This window comes from Agrilus planipennis, unplaced genomic scaffold (genome assembly GCF_000699045.2).
Source record: "Agrilus planipennis isolate EAB-ADULT unplaced genomic scaffold, Apla_2.0 scaffold21, whole genome shotgun sequence".
NCBI lineage: Eukaryota > Metazoa > Arthropoda > Insecta > Coleoptera > Buprestidae > Agrilus > Agrilus planipennis.
Genome location: NW_020439030.1, coordinates 120,955 through 133,020, shown reverse-complemented (window position 1 = coordinate 133,020; position 12,066 = coordinate 120,955). Strand labels below are relative to the sequence as shown.

Here is a 12,066-nt window from a genome sequence, read left to right as displayed (position 1 = left end):
ATGCACCACGCCCCTGCAATCGAAGAAAACTGTAAACAAAACCTTCACATTCAACCCAACTTGGTTTTTTTCGATCTTGGCTCGTGCGGCAGCTTCCATTGGGATGATTGAGCTTTGGTTTCCACGACATAACCATAAACCCATGATTCGTCAGCAGTTATGACCTTCTGGAGAAAATTTGGGTCGTCGCGAACACAGTGTCCAAAAGTTTCTTAGCAATGTTAATGCGATGCTGTTTTTGGTCGAAATTGAGCAATTTTGGTACGAATTTCCCGGCGACCCGTTCCATGCCCAAATCATTGGTAAAAATCGAATGACAGGAGCCAATCGATATGTTTAGGTCTTCAGGAACTTCTCTAACGATGATTCAACGATTGGCGAATACTATTTTCTTCACTTCATCAAAGTTTTCGTCTGTTGTTGATGTGCTCGGGCGTCCGGCACGGTCTTATGAATATGTAAATTATTTTAGGTTTACGAGAAAGGATTTTGCTTGAAAATGTATAAATTAACACCAAAACCAAAAATTCCACAAAATGTTTATAACTCTAAAACGCGTTTCTGCACCCAATGTCTACCTGAAGACTTTAATTTTCGTGTTTATTTGGTAAAGTTGCGTAGTAATACTCTTATTGGTTTGTTTGTAATGGAAACGAATATTTGAGGTTTTCCGAAATAACAAAAGCAGCATGTGGCATGATTGACCTTGTCAACATTACTCCTCAGTCCTCAACTTCTTATTATTAATTTACTTATTTAATCGAAGGGCTTTCATTTTAGGTGTAGGTTCTTCACTGCTATTACTTAAAATTAGGGATAAGAAGTCCATGGTGTCTCCACTACACTATCACAACGACTTACTTTACATTGCGGTTTCGAAAAAGGCCTATCAAGTCAAAATACATGTGGAGTTTTAATCAAATCTTGTTGAAACATTAAAATTGGATTATTTTTTACTTATCCACAATTAGAGCATGATCCCAGAACCGGCAGACATTACTTATTTTCTGAGTAAAAGATAGAATTGGTAATATTAGTATGTACTTTGAACATGTGCCATACCTACTGATTTGAACCGGAGGTCAATTTGTAGATACCAATTATTAAAGGTATGTAAAAACATAACTCATTCTTTTTAAGTCTGAGTGCTACTTTTTACTTAATGTTTTACAGAATATTGTTAAAAATTAATAAATAATCAACACTGTCAGACACTTCCCCGGTAATTTTTTTAGCCGCTTCAAAGTTCACAAAAAGATTGTAATTTAACGTATAGTATGAGTCTTAATTTTTAAATACGACACTTAGAGAAGTATTTCAACACTTTTTCTAAGCAGCCAGATCATAATGTTCCTGCAATTTTAAAAAATGTTATCGGTTTATCCTATAAGGCCAAAAAAAAACACAAAAAAAAGGAATTGATAATTTTAGTCCCTTAGATGAAAAAGCGACATTTAATTAAATAATAAATACAGTAAGGATAATCGAAAAAGCTCACAATTCAGGTCATGGTCGAATTTGATGAGAACCTCTCCCCCAGGACAAGTGAATCAGGAATCTACTCGGCAACTCCGGAAGGATAACCCAATGTAGCTGCAACAACATCAATTAATTATTTTCAAAATCCTTTAGGTTTATTTAGTTTTGAAGGTAAAGTAAAAACTGATTTTTTAAACTGACTTCAATAGTTACTTGCTTTTATTAAAGTTCAGGCGCTGATTTTTACATAATGTTTTACAGAATATTATTAAAAATTAATAATCAACACTGTCAGACAGTACAACTTTATGGATAGATATACAGGGGCAAACGATTAGTATGCTTAGACTTGCAGATGATATAGCAGTACAAGCATCTAGAAAGGAGGAGTTAGAGATAGCTTTAAATAAAACGGAAGCGGTATTGACAAAACAGTATTGTATTGAATACTGATATGCAAGAGAAGAAAAAGTAGGGAAAGAGCGAATGTAAAGATAGGAGAAGAAAGATTACAAGAAGTGGTCGATTTTCGGTATCTAAGAAGTCAGATAAGTCAGAATGGAAGGAGTAGTAGGGATATAAAGCAGAGGATAACGTAGGGTTGAGTCGCCTTCAATAAAAATAAATCACTTCTATACTTAATTAAGAAATTCGAAAAAGGTTGTTAAAGGTGTACGTTTGGAGCAGGGCCCTGTACGGGTACGAAACATGGACAGTGAGCGCGGCGGAAAAGAAAAGGTTAGAAGCGTCCAAAATGTCGTGTTACAAACGAATGATGAGGATACCGTGGATAGAGAAGGTTAGAAATGAAGAGATATTAGAAAGAATAGGAATACGGAAATCAATAAGAAATATGCGAGATAGGTTTGATGATTATGGATTTAGGTTTTGTGGATTTAGTTATAACATTTTGTGATGTGGAATATTAATTTCCAAGACAATTACGAATATAAATACCTTGTGGGGAATTCATTATAAATTTCTTATTTCGGTCAGTTTTTACCGTTTAAGAGAGTACATACACTAGTGGTGAGATATCATATTACATGCAATCATCAAATTGAAACGTTTCTTTTAAGAAATACCACGTAGTATGAGAAAATTCGTACAAATAAAGTAAATTAAGTCCAATGAATGCAATTTTAAGCTTTCGATAGGCCTTCTATCAAATGATTTGGAAACTTCGGAGGAGATTTCCAGATAGACATGGTTCAAAAAATATATTCTTTACGTTCACCAAATTATGCATTTTTGCTCGCCCGATATGAAAAGAAAAAATGCTGATAAAAAAATGTGTAATTTCTGTGTTTGGTGAACGTTTTTCCTTACTTGTATATGCTCAATTGCGTGTTCCAGGCGAATGGTGAGGATTTGAAATGAAGAAGTATTAGAAAGAATATGAGAACAGAGGACTCTATGGAAGTCAATAAGAAATAGGCGAGATAGTTTTGTAAGACATCTCCTCAGGCATGAAGGTCTCGTCAAAAACATATTAGAGGCAGAAACAGAAGTTAAGAGGAGTACAGATATACCTAGATTACTGTTTGCAAATAGTTAAGGTTAACTCAGGGTAGGAAGGAGTAGAGGTGCGTGTTCAACCAGTCTTAGGACTAACGACCTTATGATGATGATGATGAGTGTCAGACACTTCCCATAGGCGATAATTTTTGTCTACTGCTTCAAGTTCGCCAAAAAATCTTAATTTCACATGTAGTATGAGTCTTAATTTTTAAATACGACATTTAGAGAATTATTTCAACAATTTTTGTAAACAGCCAGACCATTAACAAGGGTCAAACATCCCCCTAGACACAAACAAAATCAGTAACGACTGGCGACTCTGCGTTCTTACTCTACAACCCATTGTGCTATGCATTAAATGGATTTAGTTTTGCAGACGTTTGGGCTTCAAAGCTTATCAATAACACTAGCAATAATTTTAAGTATTTTGATTTCATAACAATATATAAAGTATATACATGTGCTATTAAAAACTCAGAACCATAATTGTAAAACCACAAAACTTTGTTATCGGTAGACGTTTTGTATCCCGCTGATTTCCAAATATTGCATTTAAAATAAAATAGACGTCCCTCATATGGTAAGTAGATAAGAAAATTTATATTTTCACTTTCTCTATGAAAAAAAAGCATTAATCGAGTAATAAAATAAAACTCACCACGGTGGTTGTAGTTACAGCACGGATAATCAAAAGACCCTGCTCGAAGACTCTAGGAAGAAAACCCAAAGACATCTGCAACAAAGTAGGATGCTAAGGATTATGATATTTCAACTTTTTACATTCTACAAGTAATGTAACGCCGAACGGACATGAAGTTGAAGTGATTATTTTACTTGTGTAGCTTTCTGTTGTTGTTGTAGGTTCCTTCATGATAAAGTAAGATAAAAATAAAAACACGAATGATTTCAGGACTGATTATATCTACAGTTCGGAAATTAGGAATACCATCCCTTGTTACAACGTCTTCTGACAGCTACCTTTTATAAATTAACCCAGTGAAGCTTTCAAAACCCTGCACATGTTTTCATAAATCTAATCTTAAAATTGAAAAAATTTACGATTTTCTTATATAACCGTCGATTCTGCATTCTTATGGTAAAATGAATGACAATTTTTTATAGATATAAACACTATGAACAAAATATAAATTAATAATTAATGAACACTTCAAAGCACTGCAGCAAATATTTGAAACACGTTTCCTTTACCTAATGAAACAATAAAGATATTCACTGACATAATTTAACAAATACAGTTTACAAGAAGTTGCAGCACTGAGCTCCTTATCCTTTTCTAAAAACGTATCAAAAAACGATTCACGTACATATACCTATGCAGATTGTCTTTCATAATTAACAGTAAGAATCTCACCTTGTGAATTTAAGTATCTATATATAAGAGGTAGGAACACAAAAATCACTTTATAATAGTGAACTTGCTTCCATTTTAATTGAACAAGAAACACTAATAACCTTTTCAAGAAAGTTCGGCACAGATTATGTAAACTTTCATGGAAACGCAATAATTTCCTCGTGACTACTCGCGCATGATACACTTTACTGAACATGTTGCGGATGTTCAACTTGCAAGACTGCTGGCGCAATCGAAGAGCATGTTACGAGAAATTTTCGAACTAATTTAAAATTAGTAATAATTTCTTTAATTATCTCCTAAAACTCATAAAAAATTGACCTCATTTTTATATGTATGGTTAAAAAACTCAAAAAGAAAAAACGATATAAATATTTAGTTAATATTGAAGCTTATCTGCCCTAAAATATAGTAAAGTTATCAATCGCATCTATTTGATGCTTTGCGTAATATTTTGAAATTTTTCTTTTTTGTTTCTTGCTTACTTTCTCGAAGGACTTTAACTTGTGCAAAACAAAAACGTGTGCATATTGCGAGTTCAGGTTAGTCACTGCTCCTATTTTGTCGTCCGAAACTATAAACTTTCGCCCATTGGGTTCCATGACGCAACAGCATCTTTTTAATTGTAGTATAGGTAATGTCAATGTCCGCTTTTTTCCAATTTCCTTGTTTCATTATTACCCCTGTCTTCCTGTCTTTTTCATTTACAAACAGTGGATATACTCCCGGAAATGTACGTAATAATTCAGGAATTTTATACCATTCCTAGAAATTTTACAAAATACCAAGCTGGTTTAGGAAATATTTCAAATATTATATTAAATGAAAAACGAAGTTACACTCATCATCATAAGGTCGTCAGTCTTAATACTGCTTGGACACGCACCTCCAGTCTTTCCTATCCTGACCTAAGCTTCGCATTTCCCCAAAACTAGAACAACCCACATCCTTAAATAATCTAATCTAGGTGTACCTGTACTCCTCTTAACTCCTGTTTCTGTTTTGTAATTATATCTTTCATTTAATAATACATTTTGAACATTTCCTGGGTTAACTTGCCATTTTATAAAAAAACAAATGGAAACCAATAAGAAATATGAATAGAGAAGGTTAGAAAAGAAGAGATATTAAAAATCTATCTATGCTAACCTAACCTAACCTAACCTAACCTAACCCGGTCAAACATGCGCCATTCCACCTTGCCGTACCTTCCCTTCCTTACCAAAATAATCTCACATGATTAAACATAATACAATCCAACCCAAGTCAATCCAGCGCAATCTATGCTAACCTAACCTAACCTAAATCTTCATTTTAGACGTCGTATTAAACGCCATCTATTCTATCAAGCGAATCTTGAACTAACTTTGAGTTATAATTTCAAGTATCGATATCTCGAAAACGAAGCGAGATATCGAAAAATTTTATTCTTCATTTTCGTTTTATTTAGGGCCAATTAAGCTAAAACAGTCGTTAGATTGCGGCGCCACGGAAATCGTACTCTCCCCCCTTTCAAAACCCTGCACATGTTTTCATAAATTTAATCTTAAAATAAAACGCAATAATTCAGGAATTTTACACCATTCCTAGAAATTTTACAAAATACCAAGCTGGTTTAGGAAATATTTAAAATATTATATTAAATGAAAAACGAAGTTACGCTCATCATCATAAGGTCGTCAGTCTTAATACTGCTTGGACACGCACTTCCAGTCTTTCCTATCCTGAGCTAAGCTTCGCATTTCCCCAAAACTAGAACAACCCACATCTTTAAATAATCTAATCTAGGTGCACCTCTACTCCCCTTTCTGTTTTGTAATTATATCTTTCATTTAATAATACATTTTGAACATTTCCTGGGTTAACTTGGCATTTTATAAAAAAAACAAAGTGACGGCTCTATGGAAATCAATAAAAAATAAGTAGGTAGAACACTTTCTAAAACATGAATGGCTAATTAAGGATATAAAGAGGGTAGAACAAGACTTATATTAAACTAGAACCTAAACCTGGAGCAGTAGTGGAAAACCAAGCACAGGCTTTTCAATGTTGGTCCAAAGTTCGAACAATCTTCAAATGCCAAGGCTAGGTTTATTCACTTGGTCCAAAACTGGGCAGACAAATATGGGTTTGTCAAAGCTCGGTCAAGTATCGAGTCTCAAGACTAAGTATATAAACGTTTCATCAAGGTATATCCAGTACTAAGCAAGGAAGTACTAGCCAAGAAGGAAAGCGATACATTTACCCAATGTTAGATTAATTTTGATCATCAAATCTTGGCACAATAAGGGTTGATCAATTTTGGGTTATTTGCCAATTCTTGGTCCAATATTAGCTATCCAATTTGGATCTAATATAGTTCATCAGTTCTTGGGCCAACATTGAATACCCAATTAAATCTAATATTGTTCGTTAAGTCTTGGCCCAATTTTAACTGCCTAATCATGAGTTAGTATTATTCACAAATCTCAGTTCAGCAAAAGAAAATATTGGTTGTCATTCTCGGGCCAGAATTGAACAATCTTGAGTCAAACTTGAACCTTGGACCAAGCCTGGTCTTGTGGTGATTTCTTAAATAGCAAATGAGATTATAATAGTTCGCAAGTAAAGAGGTGGAATATTATACTTTTTGGGAAATACGAAGATACAAAATATATATAAAATCCTTATATCTATAAACATAAAATTTAGATAATTAAGTAACAATCCAATTCAATTTTTTTTCCCAAACAACAAATAGTGTTATATAAAGTATTGGCAACGTAAAAAATATCCGTCATCATCAACCAGTAGAAGTAATGGTTCATCCCTATCAGAAACAATTCCTGTTAACTGAAGCAGTTTCGAGCATATTCATTAATTCCATTTTCGTTAAGGATTAGGTAGAATGTGTAGTATGTTATAATGGTGAAGGTATGTAGTATAAATTATGTATTTGTGCATGTGTCTGTATTGTTTGTATGTGTGTGTATGTGTGAGCATGTGTATGTGCGTAATTTTGCAGGCAGGTACTCACCAATGTACGTATAACGTATATTCACGTTTCAATCAATAAATCTCTCCCTCTGTAAAACAGTGCCCTTATAAATATTTAATAGTTCATTAATCGAAACGCGTGTACTAGCGCGGTTATTCCCCGACGTGAATAAAACATGGAAAGTTGTTATCCGCCTGTCGGCTTCAACTCTCTTTCAATTTGTTCAAATTATGCACCCTGCACTTCGTTATTTGTACCACTACCTACAGATACCTCATCATTCTTGACAGAGGACACGCATTAACAATGAAATATGTACTTTTGACTCATTTTCAGCAGAAAAAATGTAACGTTATACGGTTCAGCTGTCAATTGAAAAGATGCTGGGGCAAAATGGTAGCAAAAATATTGACTCTTTATTTACTAGCAAACTTTTAAGTATCCCTGATAGGCACCATAAAATTGACACCATTATGAAATATAAAAGTTTAAACACAATTTAAATTCTTTAAGAGACAAAGTAGGTTTCAAGAATATTAAATTTGATACCTTTTAAGGCTTTGAATAATGAAACCGACAACATCATCATCATAAGGCCGTCAGTCCTAAGACTGGTTGGACACACACCTCCACTCTTTCCTATCCTGAGCTAATCTTCGCATTTCCCTAAAACTAGAACAAGGAACATTTAACTATTAGCAAACAGTAATCTAATCTAAGTCTACCTGTACCCCTCCTAACTCCCGTTTCTGTCTCTTAATATGTTTCCGACTAGACCATCATACCTAAGAAGGTGTCCTACCAACGTATCTCACCTATTTCTTATTGACTTCCATAGAGTCCTCTGTTCACTTTTTCTTTCTAATACATCTTCATTTATAACCTTCTCTATCCACGGTATCCTCATCATTCGCCTATAACACCATATTTCTAACCTTTTCTTTTCGCCGCGCCCATTGTCCATGTTTCGCACCCATACAGCGCCGCGCTCCAAACATACACCTTTAACAATCTTTTTCGAATTTCTAAATTAATCGTTCGCGAGTATTGTTTTTGAGCGCCTACCGACTAAAAACTCTACTCGATTTGGTAGATCAACCTGGCGGATATGACTACCTGGAGAAGATGAGAGAAGTTTGGGTAAGGGGAGAGGGTTGAGTGAAAGATAGGTAAAGAGGTGAGAGAGGGAGGTTGGGGAGATGAACTATGAAGAAGGTGGCCCAAGACTGAAGGGAAGGATGGGCACTTCGCAAGCATAGAAGTGACTTCTTTTTATTGAAGGCGACTCGACCCTGCGTTATCCTCTGCTTTATATCCCTACTACTCCGTCCTGACTTATCTGACTTCCTAAATACTTAAAATCAGCCACTTCTTTTATTTTGTCGTCTCCTACCTTTGTATTTGCTCTTTCCCTACGTTTTCTTGCCTTGCATTCCAATATTTTTGTTTTACTTTTATTTATTTTCATACAATACTGTTACCGGCTGTGATAGCAACAAAAATTCTTACTCATTAATTTAAGATTATCTATAGTGGTAAAAATTAATTTATCAATTAATTCACTTAAAACTCAATGTATCCAAATTGTTGGAAAAAGCAGGCTTTATTGTATATTCCTTTCTTGTTTAACGAAAATTACTGTCAATATAAAGTCTCTAAACTAGTCCAAATTCTTAGAAACGAACGTTTAGATTTTCAATAAACAAGAAATATCAATAAACACTAAGAAAAAACTTACCGTGGTTGGCACAATTCCACAGAAGATGTTTCCACGAATCTCTCAGGAATACTAGGAAGAAAAACCAAAGCGGCAGCTACAACAAAAAACAGCTATTAATTCTCAAAACTACCAACCTTTTATAAAATTTTACAAACTTCTTATTGCTAAATTGCTATAAAAAATACACGTTAACGAATCGCTTAACAATAAAACAATATTAAAATTTAATGACTTAAATTTTGTTAAATGGTGAAAGTATTTTTATCATCATAAAGATGAAAATATTCTACAACGCCATTAAACAGGGTTGATTTAAATTACAATTTTAATCAAGTGACTTCATTTTTTGAAAGAATCAGTTATTTAAATCATAAGGCAGTGATCGATATGCATTAAGTTATAAGTATACAAGTATATATAATGTATATGTATATATGAGATGAAAGACAACATATCAATTTTTTAGTGCAGCCTCCCCAATTGCGAATCCTAAATCCGCCACTGGGAGAGACTCAAGCAATACCTGGAGAAACACGATCAACGTAAATAAGAGGGAAGTAAAAATGGAACAAATAAAATATTCCAAGTCCGCGAAAGAATACAGAAGTTGGATGCCTGACGCATAGCCCAAATAATTGGTTCTGAAAGGGAAGAGGAAATAAAAACAAGGCGGAGATAATGGCAATGTTCAAATGTTGCAAAGAATGGAAAGGAGAAAAGCATTGGCTAAATAAAGAAGAATAGACATGCAAAAATTGTAATGGGGAAAAAGGAAACCCGGCAACATATAAACTACAAATAATCAAACAGGACAAAATTAATGAGTGGACCAAACGAAGGCACAGAATGGATGCAGGAAAGGTAGGAAAAAACGATGGAAAAAATATATACAGAAGAAATAATCTATTGCTTATACTTGTGTATTATATGTTTTTTGTATTATGTACATAAGTGTGTAACTATTTTAAAAAAAGGAAATGTTCAACTTATTTGATTGATTCGCTTCCGAAATTACCTCCACATATTACAGAATCGACAAACTAACACTTTCTCTACTTACACTACACGTTTAACAAAATGATGTACCTATTCATTTTCAAAACAAATTTTAAATTGTTATTTACATTAAAAACGGGCAAATTTTCTTCTTCATTCGGTGGACCGTTCAAGCATACGACTGTTCCAGAGAGTACGCATTCGAGGAATTAAAGATAGAAAATCACTTGAACAAAAGCTACAATTATTCTCAACAAAATAACCACTATTATTTTTAAAAAACCATAAAAAATAGGCTACAACTATCGGATAATGGTAATTCTTTCAAATAACGAAGAAACTTTCGACTTTGGTTAGTTAATTTCTGAAATTAGCCACCACATTTTACAGAACAAACTAGTTTTTTGTTTCTTTGTAATATGTTTGAAAAAGTTTAATTTATACACAAATGTATTAATTTTCATAACAAATTTTTACATATGACAAGAATGTCTTGCTCTCCCAATCGGTCGTTCAAACATACTCCTCGACTATTAGAGAGAGCAAGTATTCGGAGAATAAAAGATAGACAATTACGCTCGGAAAAACTATCCTTAATTACAAAAAGAGCTTTATTACATCTAAAATATGTTAAAAACAGGTAGAAACCACTACCATAGTGGTATAGCTTTGGTTCGTTAATACCTAAATAAACCCCCCATATATTATAAATATATTATATATTCTCTCTTTAACACAAGTTTGAAAATGGTTAATTCATATAAAAATAACGAATTAATTTTAAATAATTGCTATTTACATTCAACCGACTAAGTTTTGCACTCTTGGTCAGCAGTTCAAACATACGACGGTTAAAGAGAACAAGTATTCGGAGAATAAAAGATAGAAACTTACGCTTGAAAAAGCCCCATGATTATTCTCAATTACAAAAAGAAAATTGTTATACTTAAAAAATATTAACAATAGGCCACAACCGCTTCAATAATGGTACAGAATTCAAAGAATGTTAGAGCTTTCAGCTTAATTTCCGAAATTTGTCGTCATATGTCACAGAATAGGCAAGCTAACTCATTCTCTCTGTGATACAACTCTAAAAAGTTTAATTCATACAAAAAAAATAAATTCATCTACAAATAATTGCTATTTATATTGAAACGACCCAAATGTATTGCTCTTTCTCAATCGACCTGTTCAAACATACGACTGTTAAAGAGAGCAAGTATTCGGAGAATAAAACATAGAAAATTATGCTTGAAAAAACCATAACTATTCGTAATTGTAAAAAGGAGCATTATTATACTTAAAAAATATTAAATATAGGTCACAACCACCTTAATAATAGTGTACGATTCAAACAAAAATAGAGCTTTCAGCTTTAGTTCTTTAATTTCCAAAATTGACCCCCACTATTACACAATAGACAAATTAACACATTCTCCCTTTGATACAAGTTTAGATATAATTATTTTATACAAATATAATTACATTATTTTAAAATCATTGTTAATTATTTTAAGACGTCAAAAATGTGTTGCTCTTTCTCAGTCGACCGTTCAAACTAGGGTTTTCGCGTACCCGATTTTTTTTTAATACCCTGGTATCGGGTATTATTTTTTCATATAAGCAAGTATACCCATTATTCATTATATTCACAAAATACCTACTAAAAATAAATCACAACCACCTCATTAATTCATTAGTAGCTGGAAAACTACCCCTCAAGCATGACTAATAGTAAATGAACAAATAAAAGTTTCTATCTGTAAAACAAGTTTATAAAAGTTTAAATTGTATAAAAGTAAGGTACCTACTAATTTTTAAAAGCAAAATAATTGCTAATTTATTTAAATTACTGTAGTTGTTTATTTTCCGATTAACTTTTCTTATATTCAGCTAGACAGAGCGGGTATCAGTAAAATCAAAGATAAAAGAGTGATAAAAAATATATAATAGTGTTTATTTCTGAATAAACTAGTTTATTTCAATATTAAAAATGGACCA

At 33.0% G+C, this 12,066-nt stretch overlaps 1 long non-coding RNA gene across 3 annotated transcripts in view; it reads right to left on the bottom strand.

Annotated features, from left to right (window-relative positions):
• Window positions 1-1,440: 1,440 nt before the first annotated feature.
• Window positions 1,441-12,066, bottom strand: part of LOC108740941 — an 82,939-nt gene continuing 72,313 nt past the window's right edge. For 2 of the 3 annotated variants that reach the window (XR_001938432.2, XR_001938427.2), the window contains exons 2-4: window positions 9,088-9,163; window positions 3,659-3,733; window positions 1,441-1,593 (exon numbers count right to left, since the gene is read on the bottom strand). This is a non-coding gene — a long non-coding RNA (uncharacterized LOC108740941). The remainder of the gene's footprint in view (window positions 1,594-3,658; window positions 3,734-9,087; window positions 9,164-12,066) is intronic. The other variant, XR_003231506.1, reaches the window with a different exon arrangement.